Consider the following 23,728-nt stretch of genomic DNA (forward strand, 5'->3'; position numbering starts at 1 on the left):
CTGGAAAGTTCAGTATTGCTGTGGCGTAACAGTTGCTGAAGTTATCTGATAATTTCCATCTCCAGATATCATCACAGCCAGGCTAGTCCTTAATATTTTAAAACATAAATACCATTAATAACAATAAATGTTTTAACTAGTTCTCCAGGAGTATGTAAAAATCTGGTCCTTCGATACCTAATTACAGAAGGAAGGTGTAATCTCCTTACCAGATAATATAATCAACAAGCAGGTCCAGAAAGAACAGTCGATAATTTTTTTTGAAGTAGATTGCATAAACTACAGATTTGTTTCTCAGATGCTGAGATATTTTTGTTAGCAATATATATGATCTTTAACCAGGACCTTCTTTTAAAAAAAAATAACATCCAAAGAGAAGAGAAACAGTGATAATCTATGAATGTTAAAACAGAGCATTGCCACCCTGTGAGAGGTCTGTTATCTCAATTCCCTATTGGGAAATACAAGAAAAATAAGAAAATTAAACCTCAACACTTTCCAATTTGATTACATCTGTGCTGACCTGACCACCAGCTGTATTTTTCCAGTGTTTGGTGGTATTGTCCAAGAATGTTTCCCAACAATATGTTGGGAAAGGTGTATTCAGTTGCCATAGAAACACTCTGGTTCTACTCCATGGATCTACCATCTAAATCAAGCATATAATTTCAGCTTTATTTAATGAGTAGGTAGGAGGACCATGACATGGTATCTCTCACTGAAGCTCACGTGCTTTGCTGTGGTGTCTTCTCTCTGTGCATGACATTGCCAGAAAATGCATCATGTAAAGCATACAATCCTTGCCACAGAGCTTTAACTTCTTTTAATGTCAGCTTCATAGTTTGAGGTTTTGAGATCACGTGGAGTTATGGTTACTTTCAAAGTATTTGATGCAGAAATGGTGGCTTAACTCAATCTCTTCTCCCTCCTGCTCACCCACAGTGGATAGCACTGAGTACCTGAAACCTGTATGATACTCTAAGTCAATGCCAGCTCAGAGGAAAAGGTGCCAGCAACAGAAGCCTTCCAGGTGTTTCATATGAATACTAATAGCTGTGGAATATGACTACATCCCTTCCTAAAATCACACTGTTTTTCATCTAATTTTGTTTTGTTTTCTTTCAGTAACACTTTCAGAATTCTCTTGAAACATTCCAAAAGTCCTACCTTCTCTTAACACTTTTTTTAAGACATATTGTCAAGCAATTGGGTTCTTGAAGATTTTTTGAGGGTTATGTTCTTAAAGAGATGGAAAATTTAATTAGTTTGCCTCCTCCATAAACCCTGAAATGATGTCACTGAGGAACTGCCACAAAGAGAGCTGTGGTGAAGTCAGCAGTAGATGACACTGCTGGGTTGGTACTGCGCCCTGCACAGTGTCCTGCCTAAAGAAACTGTTCATCAGATGAACACTGACATAGAAGAAATTCACTCAGTTTGAGTAAAATGTTTTTGAGGAGTAATTCCAAGTGGCTATCCATTCATAGCACTGATTACACGTCCTATAAAAGTTCAAACCAAAGAGAGACGTAAAACAGCATTTTAGGTTCATTTCCATTAACCAGGGTTATATCACTTAATTTCATATCACTTAATCAACTAAAAGACAGTGTAACAATCTTTGTCATATAATAACTGACTTCAGGCATCAGCAACCAGCATCCCAACAGCAACCAGCTGTTTATCAACAACATTCTAAATTCCTGAGAACTTCTAGCATCACTATTCCTCCATGATGCAAGAATGTATGAGAATCCTAAGTATTTTGATGCAGGTCCTATACAATTCCTGCCATAGGCTTGTGCATTTTTCCTCTAATTACAACTTCACATCAAAGAACAACTGGCAAATGTCAATATTAGTACTGATGCACCATCTGCTTTTTAGGTTTACACAATAGTGCAGATATACAGGAATAGCTGTTCTAAACTTTCTGCCACTATAGAAGTCTCACCAAGAATGATGCTCTCAAATCATCTCCTTTGAAAGTGAAACTGAATTTTGTTGAATGAATCATGGCATAGATGGCATTGACACTGACTGCATGGTGAACTGAGCCAATTTTAATCTTGTTCAGATAATCATTCTGCATTTACCATTGGCTTTTCACAGGAAAGCATTAAGCATATGAGGCAGGTGCAACAAAAGTGATCTTTGATCATACAATGAAAAATAAGACCTTGAAACTTTTAGTTGTGGCAGAATAGAAAATGTGGAAAAGTATTCATTCTCTTACAATGCTGACAGTTTTTGCCGGTTTAAATACCACATCATTTATGTGTGTTGCCTTCAATATAGTCAGATTTCATAGTTATCTCTTACCTTTTTTCAGTGCATGCAAACACCAAGTTAATCATTTACCCATCTTACACAATCAGTCCCAAGTTAATGACAGCTGGAGTTCTACTGTGAATATCTACAGAAGTTCACTTTATCTGCATTGTGAAGTCAGTCATACAGTAATGGCTGGTCTTGTAACAACTTTCTATTGGAGTTTAAGTACTAAATCTATTGACAGTGGCCTTGCTGTAAGAACTCTACTGTTGACTGCATATGTATTTGAAGAACACTGTGTCCTATTTCTAGTACTGAGGATTTGGAACATTTTTTTTTCTTTTTAATGAAATGTTTGTAGCCTCTGCAGATTAAAATTGTATAAGCATATAAACAATGTTATCTATTCCATTTCAGAGTTAGAAATTAATAAAATGAGATAAATTAATCATGGTAATTCAAGTATTTCTGTCTGAAATTCTGTGAAGGCATCAACTTTAGCTATGCTTGGCTAATTGCTAAAAGACCCTGAGATTGTGTTATTAAGTTGATTGTCACTAGCACTGATTTATATCATATAATCCTACCTACAAATTTTAAAATTCAGAATCTGATTTTCTGCTAATCAAAATGATCCATTTCACAACAACATTTTCAGTTCCTGGGTTGTTTTTTTGGTTTTTGGTGTTGAGTTTGTTTTTTTTTTTGTTGTTTTGTTGTTGTTGGGGTTTTTTTGTTTGTTTTGGGTTTTTTGGTTTTTTTTTTGTTTGTTTGTTTGGGGTTTTTTTTGGCATCCAGTTCTCTAATATCAATGTAAATGGTTGTGGTATTTTTCTACTTATATATATATGTTAAGGAACTCTTCAAGTCAACACCCAGTCTATGTCCTTGAAGGGCCTCATACAAACAAAAGGACTGTCATTTTGTTCTTGAAAGGATCATAAGACAAAATCCAAAAATTTTGGTAGCATTTTTTTGTATTTGACTTTTGAAATATCACAAAATTTAAAACTAAGAAGAAAGAAATAAATGAAGAAAAACATGACATTTCCATGAATTCCCAAGAAATTAAATTACAAGATATGAAACAGAGAACAAAGAACTACAGGTTTAATTGCTTTTCTTTCAGTCACTAGCATTATCAATGTTAGTCTTTTATGGCAAACAGTCAACATGTCCAGAACCTCAGCTTTTTCTAGGCTGAGGTCCATAGGCACCTGGCAGGATTTGGCCCAGGACAGCACTTTGAAAATACTAGTCTTGACATTTGTTCATTAGTTTTATTTGGCAAAGTAATATGCTGACATACCCACAGCTGCTTCTTCCTAGGTTTCTATTAACAATTGCATAAAATCCCCCACCAGAGGACTTTGTAACTCAAAGTATCTATGAAATACTTCTATGGTCTTCTGAGAATTTTCTTGAACATCAGCCTTTGCAACAAACATGGTTAAAACTATAATATTCCTTTTTCTTTCTTTCTTTCTTTCTTTCTTCTTTCTTTGTTATTCATGGGAAAGAGCATTAATATATCCTAAAGTTCTGAACAGATACAAAAGACATTGGAGATTGTGACCAATAATTCAAAATTTGCAAGTCTTTGATAGTTACAGATCTTCAGAGATGACTAGTTCTGAAAATGGCATCTCAGTTTGCATCAGTAGGCATGGCTAGAAGATGAGTTACATCCTGCTGAAGCAAGTATTTGGACTCAGATTTAAGATGTGCTGGGTTATTACAGTTTCTGATTCCTTTGGTAAATGCCCTTTCTGAACACAGACAGCTCCCACAAATCTCCTCAAATCTGTTGGGTATTTAAATCTAGGCATTTCCCTCATTGACTGGATTCAACTATCCCCTGAAGCAACACACATATGGATGCAGTAACCTCTTTACTATTTTTTTCAAATGCTCTGTGTGCTCACCATCAGTGCCAATGCCTCTCATTTAAATCAAATAAAACAACAGTGTGTTTCTTAGTAGAGAAATTCATAGAGCTTAAGCAATAAATTAAGTCACCACTGAAAAGCAGTTTTGCTTGTTGTTTCCTCAGCATTAACTTGAAGTAATCCCTGGTTTCAAAGGACTTCCAGAAGTCACTAATGTGTTAGAAATTCTGGCTGAAATCTGCACCCCTTGGCACCTTAGATAATCATCAACTGTATTGTCAATTTTTGAGAAATAAAGCTTTCTCAGGAAAGAACCATATTCTTTTATTCCTCCTTTTCTCTTTATCTTTCCCTTCTTTTCCTTCCATTGCTCCTTATTTCTTTGCCATGAGTTTTTTCTTACACTTTTCCTCTGCAGCAGGAAAAGGGAGTGAAAAATATAGTATAAAGAGTAAAAATACTTTCCTTTCTCATGGTCTTTCCTCAAAACATTTCAACTTGTACTGTTGTACTTCTAATATACCACAGACAGATCTTCCAAAGCAACTTTTCACGCTTTACTGGCAAAACAAATAACAGACAGTGTCCAAAAAGAAATGGTAACATCATTGAGAAGCAAGAGGTTATTTAGATTAAAAAGTAAACTTAGATTAAAAATGAACCGCACATAAGAGCAATTAGATTTATAATACATATTTAGAAAATCATATGTTACTCTATTCATATATTTAAAGAGACTGTATGTCACACAGCAAAAGTGATCCAGTCCAGACTTTAAATACCAAATACTTTCACAATTTATTTCCCCTGTCCCCATATCTTCTTTTATTTTGAAAATCTTACTTATCCTTTATAACTATAGTAACAAAAAGACTAAAGATACCCATACATATATAACTGTATAAAAATAATATTAGCTAATTATCTAATAATTAGCAGGTTTTTGATATATATTGACATGGTTCAGTTTAAGACAATAATTCTCTTTGATTTTCAGGCTGAGAAAAATAAAAAGTTCCAAAGTATCAGTGGTGAGTGTATTTGTTAGCGAGGATATCAATCATGTGTCAACACAAAGCAAGTAAGAATGGTACACAGAGTCCCATGGTAGTTTTAAGCAGGTACTTTTATATGCAACACTACAACACCTAAAAACAGCTCTCAAAAATACCAAGAGTTCTCAAAAAGGAATTCAACTCTATACCTCAGTTCTGAAAAGTAACTTGAGTAATAAAAGGGCACCAGGGACTCAGAGATGTTTTTGCTTCTTACAAGATCATGGACAAAAATCCTGAAATGTTATAGCAAAATTATAGTGGTCATATTGGATAACAGTTATTGAATATATTCTTAATAGGAAAGCCACTTTTTACTGTCCTAATTTTTACCACTGTAGTTAGTTGCAAGATAGAGGCAAAGAGTTGGCAGGCATATTATGAATGCGAAAGACACTTTGCATTGCATGAGTCAACATAAAGGTCTATGGAAACAATAAAATTCATGTTTAACTTCTCTGATTTTCATTCCAAGGCATTCTTCCCTAGATGCATATTTGTATTTTAGTCTTTTTAAAAAAGGAAGTCACTCAGCAAATACTACGTTTCAGTGATGGCACATGCTCGCTGGTGAGTGCATGATAAAGCAGCTTGCAGTATGGAAAAATTTTGAGTTTAAACTTCCTGAAATGGCCTACTCTTTCATTTGCTTTGAGAGAACTTGGGTAAACTTTGGCATTAAAAAAAACCCAAAACATTTCATAAGACTGTAAATCAGCACTTGAGTTAAAAGTACATGTTTTAATCGGTTCTTGCCCTTTGATCCTCACATAACAATAGCAGCAGTTCTCCAGAACAAACTGTGCTTTTTATGGCATCACTGCCACAATCTTTGTGAAGTTGAATCAGTTTTTATTAGAAGGTTCCCACTTACTTTGCCTATGTTCCAAGCTGGCCAGGAATAGAACACTTCTGCAATGTAGGATAGCCATCTGACCATGTGTTTAAAAAGCCTTGTTAATGGGCTTGGTTGATTGACTATTCAGGGTGGTGTCATGCTCAAGCAGCTGTACGTATTTCAGATTGGAGTGGCATCACTTCTGGCCAACCTGGGACCATTGCCAAAACTAGTGTGAACCTGTTTGTAAATGGCTGCATAGATACATTCCTTGTGTCCTTCACATTATCATAAGAGAGGTTGCTATATTATAGTCGCCTATAATTAAGGCTGGACAGCAGTCACCTTTATAATGTCCCTTTTTTCAGTGACCTCTACCCACCTGCTTTGCATGAAGCTGGAAAATGTTATCCTATGTAAAACAAAACTTGGCAAATTTATTTCAAAATTATCAAGGTATTTTGTGCTTTGAATTAGGGCATGTTCCTTTCAATAAACTGGGTAAACCTAGCCATGTGATAAATCTTGGTGGGGTCTGGGGAAAACCAATTTCACACCTAATCAATACAAACTTGCTACAATCTGACAGAAAAAGAGGTCACCAAACATTTTATTCTCACTAAGGATTCTCAAACCTCTGACCTGTCTTGTACTGACCAAATTGCACATTTAGAAATCCCTAGATTTAAGTTACTTATTACAGGGTTAGAGTGGCAAACACCTTGACTCACCTTGAAAAGTTTCTTAATTCTGTCTCTTAAAAAAAAAAAAAAAAAAAGAAAAAAAAAAAAAGAATCAGACCAAAAACCATCTTCTACTTGCATCCATAAATATGCCTATTTTAGTATCCAGGTAGCATTAAGAAAAAAACCCAATTAGATTTCAAAGAGGACTGCTGACACTGTATCACAGGAGGGTCAGTTTGTACTGTCACCTTAAGAATGAGATTGAGAAGAATGAAATAAAAAAATCCAATTGAGAAATGGGATGTGAGATGAGGAAATAGGGGGGACTGAATTCAGGGTAAGGAAAGAAAACTGTGTGGGAAAAACTGGGATTATCTACATAATTAAAGGAGACTGGCATCAGAAAAGGAGTAACTGAATGAGAAGCCATGGAAAAAGAACAGTGAACAGCAAAGTCAAGACAGAGCACAGCTCAGGTAAGGAGCTAGAGAGATTTTCTTTGAAAGGATGTTGTGTTTGTGAGGGGGAAGAGCCTAAAAAGAGGTCACACACAGAGATTTACACTGTAAGTTTGGGGATTATGATTGATGGAGAGAGACAAGGAAAGGTGAAGAACAAGGACAAGGCAAAAAAGTTTTGCTAGGAGAAGTAGAATGGTGCAGCAAAGAGCTCATCTCACAAGACTGACTTTGTGCTCCAAGAGTGAGGAATTCTCAACAGCGATGATGGTTTCCCTGGCCATCGTCCTCATTGCTCTCTGGCTAGTAGTAACTTTTGCAGTCCAATATAGGTATGCAACTTTTGTTAATACTGATGTACGAGAAAATGATTACCCAGAACTCTTTCAGTTCAGGCAACAGAAGGCTTGTTGCAGTGAATGCACAATTGTCAATGCATGCTCAGGTTCCATCTGTGTGTATCACTGTGATGTCACATGATAAGATGCCTTTTGCTTTTCCTCCAGTTAGTTTTCCTTACAGCCAGGAATCTGCATAATGCTCAAGCACTGCACTCAAACAACATCAAGCAAAGAAGTTGTTAAAGAAAACAAGCTTTAATACACATTTTCCTCATGCAGCCTTTAGGCGAAGTGCTCATGTATTATATCTCTACAAGATCAATTTCACTGCAGAGCATAGACTGTCCTTACAAGATGAATCAAAGTCCTTTATAATGACTATTGTTGTTGGGGAACTTCATTTGGCCCTCAGATTGAAAGGTCAGGTAGTGGGCAAGACAAATGAGTTCTGAGGAGGGGAAAAAAGGGAAAAGAAAAAACCCAACAGAAAAAAGACACATCTTCCACTTCAAGAATTTTCAGCATCCAGACAGCGTAATGTCTCTGATTCTGCAAAAGGATTCTTGTGTAGTCATTAAAATGACATTTTTTTCAAAACCAAGGTCAAGAGAATAGCAGTGTGGAGGGAAATCATTAGTTAACTATTCTGTGGGGTTTCACAGAAACACACAATGGTTGAGGCTGGAAAGGACCTCTAGAGGTCACCTGGTCCAACCCACCTGTTCAAGCAGGGCCACCTAGAGCTAGTTGCCAAGGACCATGTTCAGACAGCTTCTGAATATCTCCAAGGATGGAGACTTCACAACCTCTCTGGGCAACCTGTGTCAGTGCTCAGTCACACTCACAGTAAAATAGTGTTTCCTGATGTTTGGAGGGTCATTGCTATGTCAGAGAGGATTGCCATCCAGTACTGGCACTAGCCCTGGTGATGTTGTGGTCATATCACAATGGGCACAATATTGGTGGTGGCCATGTCACAAGGAGGGTTGGTAAGACAGCCAGCCCAGGATCGTATAAAAATGGCTACACTAGCCAAGGTTGACAGGTGAGTATGCACATAATGAAGGCAGGGAGAAGTGACCAGGGAGGCAGGCTGCTCGTCTTTTCTTATTATGTGTATTGTAGCCAGATGCCTGGACACTGATATAACGGGTTCATGATATGCTCCTGTCCTCTACCTCCTCCAAAACTCAGTGAGAGAGAGGACAATGCTCTACAGGACAGATAAGAGAGCCTCAGCCTGTACCATGTCATGATCTTGCAGGGAGCTGGAAGCTCCCCACAGCCATAGACAAAGGGAGATCCCAAGTCTTTTTCCCTGGGTGGGCAATGGAGGGCTGGGACCCACATGAGCTCCTGGCATGAACCTTAGTGATGCTATGGCCATGTCACAGCTCCCAGAATACTTGAGGTGGCCTATGTGACAGGGGGGTCAGGCTGGCCCGGGATGGGTATCTCCTGCCTGTCTGGGAGGTGTGGGATGGACATCCTTGCCCCAAGGCTGAGAGTTTCCTGTGTGGGGAGTCAGGCTTTGTTCCTGGTGACAGAGGGTATCAACTCTGGTTGCTGATTCTCCTGTTTTTGTCAGCCTCAGCTTTGGATAGGAATGTTAACCAGATCATGATATGCTCCTGACCTCTCCCTCTGCCAGAGTGTGTTGTAGCTTTGTACAAGGATATTGACCCAAATCTAAGAAAGCACACGTAGCACCAGTCCATACCATGTCATGGTCCTATATGCAGCTGGATTGTCTCCACAGTGTGCACAAAGGGAGCTCTGCACCACCTTCCTTCCTTGCAACCTGTCATTCTCTCATAGTCTTACGGGGAACTGGAAGATCCCTCACAGCTCTGGACAAAGAGAGAGCTACACCACCCACCATCTCTGTAACCTGTCAAAGTTGCCCTGGCAAGTGGAAGATTCCTGTAGCCATGGACAAAGGGAGCACTGAACCACACAGCAACCTTGTAACCTGTCATGGTCTCATGGTCTTCACAGGCAACTGGAAGGTCCATACAGTCATGGACAAAAGGATTTCTGTATTACCCACTGTGTCTGTAACATATGGTCTCCAGGACTTGAAGGTGCCTACAGCCACTGACAAAGAACCACTGTGAACTAGCACCAAGATAACTTTCTTAACTCTTTCTTGCTGATTACCTAGGTGATTGTTCTCTGAGTGAGAGCAATGAGAATTTAATATCCATTGCTCAGCCCTGAGGATGTATTTATACTTCCCATCTTCTGCGTGTGTATACACTTAGAGGCTGTTCCTACACATATATCAGGAGTAAATTTTTTTGTGATGAACTGACTACACCTAAGTAAAGGGTAGGCTCTTTTTTTTTGTTGTTGTTGTTTTCTTGTTTGGTTTGTTGGGTTTTTTTTTTTGTTTATTTTTTTTTACTGTTAGTTTTTTGTTGCTTTTTTTTTTTTTAAGTAATGGAAATTATAAGAAAAATGTCTCAATTAAAATACTTTTCTAAAAAAAAAAGTTATACATTTTGAAAATTAAAATAACCCCATACCTCTAATACTTTAAAGCATAAGAAACAGTTCTGGTAATTGCATGGAAACTACTGCATTCTGAAAATGTCACTGTCAATTCAATTAAATGTCAAATTTAATTTCAACTTTATTTTTATTTTTGTATCTTGAAAGCAACAATAAAATAGTATATGAAACTTGGTAGACCTACCACTGGTGCTTTTATCTTTGTCAATTTTATGTTCCACACTTTCTTCCTGACCAATACAAGTCTTAAATACCCAGTCAGCACAACTGCTAAGCATTACACTACTGCCTGCAATAACACTCAACAGAAGCCATGCTAGGATATATAAAGTGCTAGATAAAGTGTTCATTTTGCAGAGTATATCTGAAACTGCATATGACACTGAAAATCATGAATATGTTTTACATTTTTTTTTACTGTGATTCAATTCTCTTGTTGTAACTGATATAATACAAAGCCTTTATAAGAAGAGATAATAAAGATAAATAATGTTTTTGAAGTGCTTAGGTACCAGAGTAATGATCCATATAGACAGATTCAATAATTTTGTGTTCCAAACAAGATTTCCCACTACCACCCTATATTAGAAAAAGAAAAAAGGAAGGGAAAAAAAAAAGCAGGAGGAAGGAGAGACCTAGAACAAGTGCAGAAGAAGAAACTATGAAATACCTACTCATCACAGTACACTATCTACTCTGCATTCTAAAAGAGGAAGAAATCCTCTTTTCTTGGAATGAATAATAGGGGAGAAAAATGGTGTTCCCTGTCTTCCTGGATCTTGTCTCCTACTATACTGATTTTAAACAAAGCTTTCTGTGCAATGTATGCTTATAGAGAATGGCATTATCTCCGCCTTCATTCGTTATCTTTCCGCCTACATGACTGGTTCTTCACTGGGTGTCCTGGTTCTGGCTGGGATAGAGTTAATTTTCTTCTTAATGGCTGGTGCAGTGCTGTGGTTTTGATTTAGCATGAGAATGATGTTGATAACACACTGATGTTTTACTGGTTGCTAAGTAGCGCTTACTCTAAATCAAGGACTTTTCAGTTTCCCATGCTCTGCCAGTGAGCAGGTGCACAAGGAACAGGGAGGGAGCAGAGCCAGGACAGCTGACCCGAACTAGCCAAAGGGATATTCCATACCATAGAACGTCATATACAGTGTATAAACTGGGGGGAGTTGGCTGGGAGCCACCGATCACTGCCTGGGGACTGGCCTGGCAACGGTCAGTGAGTGACGAGCAGTTGCATTGTGCATAATTTGTTTTTTTTCCCTTGGGTTTTATTCTTCTCTCTCCCTCTCCTCTTCATTACAATTATTATTGTAATTATTGCTGTAGTCTTTTGTGTGTTTTTTGTAAACTTTATTTGAATTATTAAACTGTTCTTATTTCAATCCACAGGTTTTACATTTTGCCGATTCTCCTCTCCATCCCACCAAGGATGGGTGGTTGGTGAATGAGCGAGTGACTGTGGGGTGTTTAGTTGCTGGCTGGGCTTAAACCACAACACTGGAGTTGCTGAACCTTTGCTTTCAGGCAAAGCCAAACAGTACTACTACTCCTATGAGGAAGATAGCATGGCCTTGTAAGAGTGTGGTGGGTTGACCCTGGCTGGATGCCAGGTGCCCGCAAAAGCTGCTCTATCACTCCCCTCCTCAACCAGACAGGGGAGAGAAAATATAACAGAAGGCTTATGGGTGAAGATAAAGACAGGGAGATCACTCAGCCCTTACTGTCAGGAACAGACTCAACCTGGAGAAAATTAATTTATTACTATTCAAACCAGAAAACCCCACCTTCCCCCTACCTCTCCCTTCTTCCTAGTTAATTCCTGATTTCTCTGCCTCCCCCCCCCCCCCCCCAGCAGCACAGCTCAACAGGGATGGGGCTGGGTCAGTCCATCACACGCTGCCTCTGCTGCTCCTGCCCCCTCGGGGGAGGCTCCTCACACTCGGGCCCTGCTCCAGCCTGGGGTCCCTCCCACAGGGTTCAGCCCTTCAGGCCCCACAGCCCTCCACGGGCTGAGGGACACAGCCTGCCTCACCATGGTCTTCACCACGGGCTGCAGGGCAATCTCTGCTCTGGCATCTGGAGGCCCTCCTGCCTCCTTCTGCATTGACCTGGGTGTCTGCAGGGCTGTTGCTCTCACATAGTCTCAATTCTCTCTTCTGCTGCCGATTTTTTGTCCCGATTTTTTCCCTCCCTTGCTAAATACACGGTCCCAGGGGCGCTACCACTGTCACTGACAGGCTCAGCCTTGGTCAGCAGCAGGTCCACCTTGGAGCCAGCTGGCACTGGCTCTGTCAGAAATGGGGGAAGCTTCTGGCATCTTCTCACAGAAGCCACCCCTGTAGCCTCCCTGCTACCAAAACCTGGCCATGTAAACCCACTACAAAGAGTTATCACCAGTTATTTCTCTGAGGAGTTAGCACTTCTTATTCTTTTTGTGTGTCTTACAATAAGACCTTTCAGTGCTTTCTCTGAGTGCTGCCAGAGTCAGATAAGGGAGGGCCAGAGGGGTCAGTAAGAGGAATACACTACCTTTGCTCTGAGGTAGTCCTTTACCAGCAGCCACCCCACTTCGCTCTGATCCTGTCTTACAGATGTTCAACAGCCTTCTCCATAACCTATTGCTACTTTTCTACATCTTGTGCTTGTTGGACATGGAGGATGAAGATAGTCTTGCTGCCCATAAAACACTGAGAAATGGCACACAAGCGAAGGAATGTTTATCTTTCTACAAAGCAAGTTCCTAAACTTTGAGTCTATTAGTTTCTTTACACTGTCTTTAGCAGCAAATGAAGGAAAACAGCTCTCTTCCTCTCACTAGCACAGTAAGTAGCTGTAGAGGATGGAAAACACCATCTCCAACCTCAATTTAAAAAGTGTATGCAATTTAAGAGAAGTTTGCAATTACAAGGAGCAGAATTTCAGTAATGGATGGAAAACACCATCTCCAATCTCAGTTTTAAAAGTGCATGCAATTTAAAAGAGGTTGGCAATTACAAGGAGCAGAACTTCAGTAATGACCTGTGAAATCTAATTGGGGTCACCCTAATAAAAAAAAGGATTTGTTTATGCCTGCAATGAAAAAAAAAATGTCAATACTTTAAACACACACAATTAATTTTTCTTGTATATCATTGTATGTGAGAATAAGAATATTAAGAACTACAGAAGAAAAAAAATCAGAACTGTAACAGATTTCTAGTCAGGAAAATTAAGAGTTAAAGTCTTCATAGTAACTTCTCTGCAGGACTTCTACTGGTTATTACATTTATTTTAAAAGTAACATAATGGAATTCAGAAGACAAAACTAAGTCATGTTGCTTACGTACACTGAAATCATAAGCTGGTCGATGGAGGTGATTGTTCCATTCTACACTGCACTGCTGTGGTCCCACCTCGAGCACTGTGCAGTTTTGGGCATCTTAATATGGTGCCAAGAAGGACATCAGACTACTAGAATGTGTCCAGAGAAAGGCAACCAAGATGGTGAAAGGTCTTGAGGGCAAGACCTACAAGGAGCCTCTGAGATCACTTGGTTTGTTCAGATTGAAGAGAAGGCTGAGGGGTGACCTCATCGCTGCCTACAATTTTCACAGGGGGAACAGTGGAGGGGCGGGTGCTGATCTCCTCTCTCTGGCGACCAGCGATAGGTCACGAGGATATGGAATGAGGCTGCAAATTCAGATTGGACATTAGGAAAACGTTCTTCTCTGAGGGGGTGGTCGGTCACTGGAACAGGCTCCCCTGGAAGTGGTCATGACACCAAGCCTGTCAGAGTTGAAGGAATATATGGATGATGGTCTTAGTCATATGGTTTAGCTTTAGCCGGTCCTGCTAGGATACATGTAAAACAAGTATACATGCAATGTACGTATGTCTAGCACTGGCCCCGCTGTACTGTTGCATCCACAACTGGCTGTGGATTGTCCAGATTGAAAAAAAATTTAGAACTTGGGCATCACTGGCTATTGCTTTGGTACATCACTGCACACAAGCACCTGCACACAAGAGACATTGCAGTTAGAACTGGAAGCTGTGTACAGAGAGTTAAAGGCATTAAGTTGTCAGAATCTCTGTGTTTATATCCTATGTCCACATCACCTGAAAGTCTAGTCAGCATTAATTGTTTATCACCATAATAAACTCATTATTCTATTTTTCATGAATGTTGTAGGGCTTACTGTAAAAGAAAATCTCTCCTGCATTATATATAGTTTTCTAAACTATCCTGCTCTTCTGGCATAATCACATGACAGTAATGTACATAGAGCATAAACAAAATTCACATGTGGTTTCTAGATGAAGGACTGAAGTGGAAAGGGACTATCCCCTATTTGAGGAGCTTACAATTCACTCACAACATTTTAAAGGATACAGTATGGTCTTTTTAGCAGAACTGGTGAGAATGTCTCCTAGGGATGCTGGGAACATGCTGGGAGCTGCAAACCATCACTGAATTCACATAGGCAGCTGCACTGCTAATACATCTCTTCTTACTAGAGGCCTATCTAAAATCCTGTTCTGTAAGAGGTGGTATCCACAGCAATACTTGGGACAGAAATTACAAAAAAAGTGACGCTTGGGAAAGATAATGTTGGTAGTGAGAAAACAGGAGTAGCTAAAGCCATTTCACAGGCAAAATTCACTGCATAGATTCAGGCATGGATATAGTGGGATGTGAGAAAGAAAGAAAAAGCAAAAAGATGAAGTACTGAGTTATTATTGTACATAAAGTAGTTGAAACAGTGTGAAACTAAGCCTAGCTGAGACAGCAGATTAAGCACATTTTTTCCAAAACCATGAAAATTCTGATAGATATCTTCTAATGCTGTGATAGAGGTGGTTCTTTGCAAACTTTTAATTTACCTAAAGTTTATGATTCTTATCTGTAATTATGATATTCATTGTGAGACATGGACCTGAATCCAAGATGGAAGGAATTCTGAGACATGCAGATTTATACTGACGACACACCACCCCCCGACACCACACACCCCTCACACCTCCAGCTTCAAACTATGTTTGCTCCAGCAGTAATGGAAAAGGCCAAATAAGAAACAGTAAAAGGAAAGATGGAACCCTTCTAGTGAAAAGAATGAAAAGAAAGTAGTAGAATGGAAAACTGAGATTAAAAAAAAAAAAAAAAAAGGATACAACAAAGTAAACAGATCCTCAAAAGACTCTGCAGAGCAAACATCTCAAAACTCATTGAGAAATTGCCCATGATCGCAGTCCTGTTCAGTAGTTCCCAGAGAATGAGCAATGAAAATGCCAAATCAGGCACCAAGTCACATGGCACAGTGTTTCTCTCCCACTTCATATAAATTATTTCCAGGTCAAATAAAGACTGCTATGTATTGAAGGGAGATGGACAGCAAGCTGTACTTTTGACACTGCCAGCATTGTTGGAAATGAAATAATAGGAGGAGCTGGTAAACAGATGGTTTGTGAACATAGACAGACCAGAAGCAGAAGTCCCTGAAGTGGGAAGTAGTCTTCTCAAGGTCTTTTTCAAACTTTTGTGCTATGATCATGATGCTTTCCTTTTCCTTTTTTTTTTTTTTTCTAATAGCTTTTATTTTGTTCTCTTTTTGAGAGAAGGGAAATTAAACTGCAATGCGGAGTAGAATCTTTTCTTCACATATAAAATGTTTGCTTATTTTCCCTAAGATCACTGTCAATCTAAGGATCAATATGTGTCCTTTCTTTTCTTCTCCCAAATATTGTGGTAAGAAGGATGAAAAGCAAAATTCAGTGTTGGTGAAAACTAAATGCTAAGAAATATGGACAACAAATAGCTATTCTTAGGTATAATGACATGCTGCACGCACACTAGTGAATCAAAGCAACATAAAATATTTCTTAGAATGAATAGCTTAATGGAGTAGGAACAAAAGAGTTCCAGTAGCTGCTAAACCTGTTTCCAAAAGACATTCTTTTAGCCTCTCAAGAAAATGTTAAGTGCTATGAAGGCAATTCAAAGATATATTCAGACTCCTATTCTGCACTAAAAAAAAATACATCATTAGACCAGATGTAAGAACAAGTTTCAGCTAGCTCGAAATAAATGGTTACCTGCTGTACTGTATGACAATAGTGTATTTTAACTTCTAACAACTAAGCCAAATTTAATGGAATTAGGAAAAAATGAACACAAATGAAAGACATGGAATTGGCCAGTTTGAGAAAACCTCATTCTAAAGCATGAAGTCAAGCTTCCAAGTCATAGTACAATCTTTGAACCAAATTCCTGAGCTACATTTTGAAACCTGCAAGCCATTTTTGAACCCAAGTTTTCTCACTGAAGGTATATGTTACACACACTTTATAGGTAGCAGTTTTACATATATACATACATGTACACAAATGCATATATATACATAGCTGTATGTGTGCACATGGATGTGTTACATATGTATATAGGCATACGTATACACATATATACACATATGTTGTACTGAATGAAGATTTTGTAGACTACAAACTGGAACCAATACTTATTTTAATAATTAACATGGTTCTGCTGAAGATACTCCATATAAACTCTCTAAGTTGTATTTGCAACTTACAGCATACACAGTGTATCTTATTTAAACATGATGGTAAACAATTATTTACAACTGTTTGTTATCTGAGTGCATACATATTGCATGAAAAAATAACAATGTTTGATTTCGGAAATCTTGTATATTCATTTTTAAATTCAGTAGAGAACAGTGAGTATAGAAATGAAGAAAAAATGGCACTATGTATAAAGTCTTTTGAAAATACAAAATTTTTAGAGCAAATATTATTGCAAGCATGATACAAGGAGTCAGAGGACTAGGGGTTATTTTCTCCCCCCGCCCACCAAAGAACTCATTTCTGAAATTACATATTTCAGAAACTGCTCAACAAGGGTTTAGAGCCAAGGGCGATTTGACTACTGCACACATGGAAAGGAGAGGGCTGATGAAGAAAAAGGAAATGTAGGAAAGAAAGACAAAGGGAACCTGAAATTAGATGAAGAATAAAGTAAACTAAAATAGTATTCAAAAAACCCACAACACACCAGTCATTGACATTTGATGAGAATGAACAAATTGCCCAACAATTCCACTTTTTTTTTCCTATGCACTGCAGTTCCTGGTGAACCAGATGGCATGAGAAAATCAAGTTACATAGATACACATCTCATACTTAGCTGAGATCACAAGGTGGTCCCACATCTCCAGGAGGAATAGAAAACCCTTGCTCAACTCCTTTATTCACCCTCTCATCTAACTTTACAACTACACTTGCACTTCACATACTAAATCTGACTGATTTAATACAAATTTAAAGATTATGTGTCTTTTTGATTTTTTAGTTTTTTAGAGAGCCCTCTTCTCCACTGGGGTGTTCAGAAGTTCCCAGGAACCTGCTAGCAGCTACTCATATTCAAATAAAGCTCTGGAAAGCAAGAATGTAAAAAATATTTATGATTTTGATGAAATTGAAACATGTAAAATCTATTTCAGTATATTTCTAGTTAGAAACATACAATTTATTTCACATAGCGCCCATTTTTCAAGCAAAGTAATTAGTTCAGTGAGAAAAGAAATAATGATGGCTAGCTTCCTATATCAGGAATAATTTTTAGATTGTACGTGACTGTTACAAAGGTACCAGCCAAGGCTTTTCTTGATGCTAGGTTGTTCTCTGTGTCCTGCCTATGTAGATTGTTGGTATTTATTGAAGTAAAGGTTTCAGTATGAGTTCAGCCTCATTAACCTCTTTTCTACTGGGCTGATTATAAAGCCTGTAATACTCAGGGACCTCCTGCCCTTCTTGCTAATTTCAACCAACATAGTGAATGGACTTAAAACTGTAAGAAACAAGATACCCGGAGACACAGATAGAAAAAGAAATCACGATTGCATAAGCCTTAGCTCCCTCTCTTTAGGGAGCTACATTAAAAAACATTTCTTGACTACTGGAATTTTAAGTGTAGGGATTTTTTCTGACAAAAAGCTAGTTAGGTTTTTTTGTTATGTTTTACTGCCATGAAAAGTTTTCTGGACTACCATAAGAATACTCCAGTGAGAAAATTTTACTCACATAAATAAAAAAGTATTGGACCAGAGTCAAAGAAGCATGCTAATTCCTTTGGGCACACCAATGTTATCAGCATCAGCACCACTATCCTGAGGCAGAGCTTATTTGCTACTTAACATTCCCGAATGCATTGTGCAACAGACTAGCACAAAGTGACTCTACCCAGATGTTCAGCATTACACAGCTGGAGCAGGCAGCATGCACCCTGCACAAGTAGTTTATGTATACAGAAACCTGACCTACTTGAATATTATATAATAAACAAGATAGAATCAATGACCTAATTGGTCAAAGACACTAAAAGCATAGCACAAAATCATCTGGTAGATATATTTTTGTCCATCTTTACATCAAAATGTTTGGGAGGTTCTAATGTGTGGGCTGAGATTGACTTTTCATTACATACATGTTTTCGTTAAGTATATGGGAAAGAGCACTGGGCCAGAAAGCTGTGGAGTAGCTATTGCAATTTTGTTTAAAATGCAGTGTAAGCACTTAGCATAATTTTTTGGATGATACCAATAAACTTAACAATATATATTATATATTTATACCTAAAAAACAATAAATAAAGTACAAATATATACAAATTGATTCCAATAAATTGCAAAAACACTATATAGAAAAAAAACATAAGTAGTAATATCAAGCCCATAATCAAGCCTGTTTATATACTGTCTAAACAGGACATTTTTGTGTTTCAAAGGTTTATTTGGCTTTGAGTCATTACAAAAAGTCATTCATCTTAGATTCTGAAGTCTGTAGCAGGAGTTAAGGTTTTCAAAGCTACAGTTTTGTTGCTTTTAATTATACCATGTTCAGATGACTCACTGCAGATTAAGACGTCAAGATACTAATAAAGATAGACTTTTGAAGAATTTTAGTACTTTGACAGTCCCTGACATTCTTTGCTGGTCAGTTGCTGTGCTCAGAATCCTTTCCGGCAATTCCAAGCCAGATGTTGACATGAATTTGCGAAATATTTTGAAAAGAATTTATATCAGATTGAGGGGATCATTTCATCAGTTACAGCAGGACATGTAATTGATAAAAAATGTATCAACTACTGAAGCTTTAAAATCCAGTTGAATTTTACAGGAAGGTTAGAGCAGTAGTTTTCAAATTTTAACAGTCAGTAGGATATAAAACCAATTCAATTAAAGTAAAGAATTGAACTATTAGGTCAAATTTTTTCAAAGATAATTTGTAAGTATACAGATATCTCTCATTGACATCTGTGGAGATGTGAGTAGGAATGCAATTAGACATATCTTTGAACATGAAGTATTTCTGAGCTTTCAACAAATATTTATGACTGAGCTAAGTAATGGATTAGCCTACTTGATATAATTTTGGAAGGGGGGGGTGTCGAGGGGCAAGTAGAGCAAAGCAGCAATGACAATTAATGGAAGAGCAGAGGAGATTTTCTGTCAGAGTATTTTCTTTAACTGAAAGAGCTGGTTTTCCCCTTGTTTCTAAAATAGTATCAATTCCAAGAAAAAATCAGGGAGGAAAAGACCCAATAAGAACAAAACTAGCAATATGTAAAAGTCCTTGTGCTTCTATAAATCTCTACAGAAAAAAATCACATTTTCTTTGATGATGGACAGGCTGGAAAAACAGGAAATCAGACCCTAAATTCTTCCTGTCCTATTGCTCATACTCTTAAGATATTATTTATGCTCTCAAAATTTCAACTACCATTTTTAGGACAGATGTCCCTTTTAAAAAATTATCTACAGCAGAAAATAAGTATATATGTTTTAAACAAAAACCCAAACCCAATAAAACCCAAGGATCACCCTCATTCTCCCTAATGAAACTTAAAAAAAAGCAGTTCTTGAAAATTTCCAATGGAGATAAAGCACTTTAAGTATGTCCCTATCTGTCTAGGATCTACTAGCTGTGGATGAACAAGGATTGAAGGGAGGAGAGCATGGCAATGTTTTGGCCAAGATTTTTCAAGTGTATTACATCAGCTCTGACCTTGCATTAGGTACCTGGGATTAAGCATGGGATCTAGGTGCAGAAAATTCAGGAACACAGACGAATTTAGTTCTGCAGTTCTGATCAAATTCAAGTTTAATATTAGAATTAGGGGGAAAAAAAAGAAGGAAAATGTAAAGTCAATAGAGATACAAGATATGAAGTGTCTTGCTGTGCTAAAGAGGGAAAAGTAGGATGATTAAATTTTCAAAACAGCAATTATTTATGATTTTTTTACTCTCTTCACAACTTGTTTCTTTTAAAAGTACAATATTTCTGTGTTACACTGGCACCAGGAATCTGAGATATTTCTATGGTTACTGTTTCTACAGACTATGAGAAAAGATGGAATTAGCTACTTTAAACTGTATTTGGTTTTTATGTCTATTTTCAAATTTGCAGTAACCTAAATTAAATAAGACACAAGAGAAATAAAGATCCAGATGTCCTCTTTTAAAGACAAACCTCCACAAGATAATGGGAACGCAAAAGCACTTTCACAAGTGTTGGGGCTTTTGCTGTATTGAATGATTATACTGAACTTTGAAGCAAGTGGAAAAATACTGAAGAAATAAGATGAGGGCACGATCAGAACAGTGGAATGAAGAGGGGGAACAAACTGCAGGTGCTTGCACAAAAACAGGGCCAGCAGGACGCGATAAGAGGAGCTGGGAAACAACAGAAAAGAGCCTACGTGCCTGAAAAAGTAGAAACAGAAATCTTGCCAATAAACAATTGTTAACCAATCATATTATTATACGCCTGTAAAATAGCCAATCATATTATCACACGCTTATAGAGTGCCTTATAAAAGTTACTTGGTTTGTACAATAAACGGATCAGATCTTGAACTCCATGAGTATTTGAATCTGACTCCCGCTCGCCCAGAAAGCCCGCAGCATCTGGTGACCCCGACGTGTGGATCGGTCGAAGAGTCAGGAAGATTCATTAAGGATCGTGTTACAAGCTGCGGAGCCGGCGAGGGTCCTGCTGCCAGCGGAGAGAGAGCTGGGCGCCCGAAGAAAGGCGGAACGTGCACGGCTGACCGGTGAGTCAGGAAACTTAAGCAGGATGGGGATCACTGCATCAGCGGTGGAGAAAGAAATCGTAGACAGTTTAATGAAACTAGCAGAGAAAACTGAAACGTCAGTCTCACGGCAGGCAGTAATTGATCTGCTATGTTGGAGTCGCCGCCGTGGCTTCCTTGCTTCTACGCAAGATGTATATAGTACTGAAACATGGAAGAAAGTGGGAGAGGACTTGTGGGAATCTGTGCAAGTCGTGACTAAGGGGGTAAAGACTTTGGCTCGCACATATCGGGCTGTACGGGGTATGGTCGCGCAGTTACACGGCGAGGCGCAAGTCGCTGCAGCTGTTAAAGCTGCAGTGCGGCCTCCCGGCGATCCTACCGCTCAGTCGGAGGAAGAGCCAGAGGGGCAGCCTCCGTGCAAAACCCCCCCCGATTATACATCTAAAGCTTATCCAGTAATGACTACTGCTGAACGAATAGCGTGGGGATCAGATGATGAATTACCACCCTGGTGTCCTGATAAGGAACAAACGGCAAGCGGCAGACAGACATTAATACCGGCAATTGCGAGTACTGGATGTAAAACTGCTGGGGTGGGAACGGCACAGCTCCACCAGCTCCTAAATAACAGACTGCATTTTTTTTTGAAGCATGTTTGTCTTTGCAAAGGTGAAAGTTGAGATCTGACTTCCTGACCAGTGTTAAAATGCACCATGGCCTCTGGCTACTTTAAGATGATTGTGTGACTTTGGACAAAACCTGGTAGGAGCAATGCTGAAATCAAGTTGTACAAACCTGCAAGACCACCACATTCCAGGAAATGGACTGATAAGCTAATTAACATAGGAAGCGGGGTTTAGGTAACGAATATGTATAGGCGTTAATTGAATATTCATTTGTTTCATTGTATAAATGTGGGATGGTTCGTCACTTCGGGCATGCACGCTTGTGGAGGAGCGATCCCCCGTGCATCTGCGCGCAATAAACATGCCTACTTTATAACTTTCGAGTTATAGAGTCAAATTCCGCACGTCAGTTTTGACGAGCCAGGCAGGAGGATTTCTGCTCGGCTGAGGGACCAGCTGCGGAGCGGACGCTCCTAGGCGCGCCCCGGGAGATTTTCTCGGAGGAGCCTCCTCTTCTCAGCTGTTCACCCGGGAGCAGAAGAGAACCCCTGGATCCGCGGATAAAACGGTATGTTTAGTAACGGGGCGGCTGGTGAGACGCACGGAGACGTCCGGCGTGCAGCGCAGTCCCCAGGAGAAAGAAAAAAAAAAAAAAAAAAAAAAAAGAAAAAAAAAAAAAGGGGGAAGCTAAAAACTTCCTTTAGGTTGTCTTAAGAATTGGGGAATTCCTAGAATGTAACAACTGAAATAGCGCTCTGTGTCTTGTTTGTTCTATGTGTTGTCTTGTTACATGTTCAAAACTCAGAGTTATGAAATGTATGTTGAAAAATAATAATATTCTGGTAATTCGTAGCAAATAGCGGAAAACTTAACACTCTGCTTAAGACCAGGAAAAATGTGGTTTTTTGTTTGTTGTTTGTTTTTTGGCAATTGTTCATTGAAATGCATGCTTTGTGAACTGTCAGTGTTCCTAAAAGTTGTACATAAGTGCACGGTACCGTATAACATACTGCTTGTGTGACTGAGGGCTGCCCGGAGAGTGTGAATGGTGTGATTGAGATGCGCATTTTGATTTTCAGTGTATAGCTTAATTATTTTGACTGAGTGTGAGTGCAAGAGTGCTTGAGACATGCGTTTGAGTGCAATATAAACAAGGAGCTCTATCCGTGTTTCCGACCTTGGGTGGCTAAGGCGACCGGAGAAAAAGTAATTAAAATTGTAAAATGGGAAATGGAAGGAGTAAGCCCTGTGAAAAATCGCCCTTGGGTTTCATAACACTCTCCTGCAATTAATGTTGTTTCTGAGGAAGAGGAAAAGGCAAAAATACATGCCAATGCTCTAGCAGTAGCTCTAAACAACAACAAGGTACAAGGCCGAGGGGACCGGGGTCCTAAGCCAAAATGTTATCAATGTGGACAGGAAGGTCACTTTAAACGTGACTGCAAAAAGAATCTAGGAGGAAAGTCTCTGTTGAAGGGAAATTGTTTGCGTTGTCAAAAATTTGGTCATAAAGCGGCCGATTGTCGCTCAAAATTTAGAAAAGATGGTACACCCCTCTTTGTTCCGGGAAACGGGAACAGCCGCGTTCTGAGGGACGCGGCCAAGAAATATCCCCAGAACCCAACAAATTTCATGGCTGCCTCGGCGAGCTGTATTCAGCCACCAGAGGAAGCGCAGGAGTCGATTTGGCCGTGGCAGAACCTGTAAATATCACTGATGAAAAGGTACATGTACTTCCTTCTACAGTTAGTGGTCCTTTGGGTTATGGTTTATCTGCACTCCTTATAGGACGCTCTTCTGCGTCAAAAAAGGGGATTTTTGTTCTTCCTGGTTGTATTGATGCCGATTATACCGGACCTATTGGAATTATGGTAAAAGTTTTTTCTCCACCTGTTCATATTCCAGCAGGAAGCACTATTGCACAGCTCATTCCATTCCAAGCT

Source organism: Falco punctatus (genome assembly GCF_963210335.1).
Source record: "Falco punctatus genome assembly, chromosome: 3".
Lineage (NCBI taxonomy): Eukaryota > Metazoa > Chordata > Aves > Falconiformes > Falconidae > Falco > Falco punctatus.